Here is a 396-nt window from a genome sequence, read left to right on the forward strand (position 1 = left end):
TAAACGACTAGGTCTCAGTTAATGAGAAAAAACTTTACGGGTTGGAGCACTTTGTCTTGATGGAAAACAATCCGTGGAAATAGTAACGTGCAACGTCACAGCCTAGCGAAGATGATGTTCTATCGCTTTCCACAATCTTCGCCCTGATAGAAACAAATCAACTAAGGTTGGAGAAGCAATCTAACTTCAGATCCAAAGCCAACAAGAGAGAGTTAATTTGAGAGAGAGAGACAGAGGGAGAGATGACGATCCTTGAGAGGAAAGCAAGCTTCATATTTGTTAGACGACGCCCACCATCAGCCACTTTTCTGACGTGTCTTCAAAGCAAAAACTCTACCGTTCTAAGTATCTCTCCCTATCTTGGGCTCAGTCTTGTGTTTTTCTTGAGTCCTCAAA

Source organism: Nymphaea colorata, chromosome 2 (genome assembly GCF_008831285.2).
Source record: "Nymphaea colorata isolate Beijing-Zhang1983 chromosome 2, ASM883128v2, whole genome shotgun sequence".
NCBI lineage: Eukaryota > Viridiplantae > Streptophyta > Magnoliopsida > Nymphaeales > Nymphaeaceae > Nymphaea > Nymphaea colorata.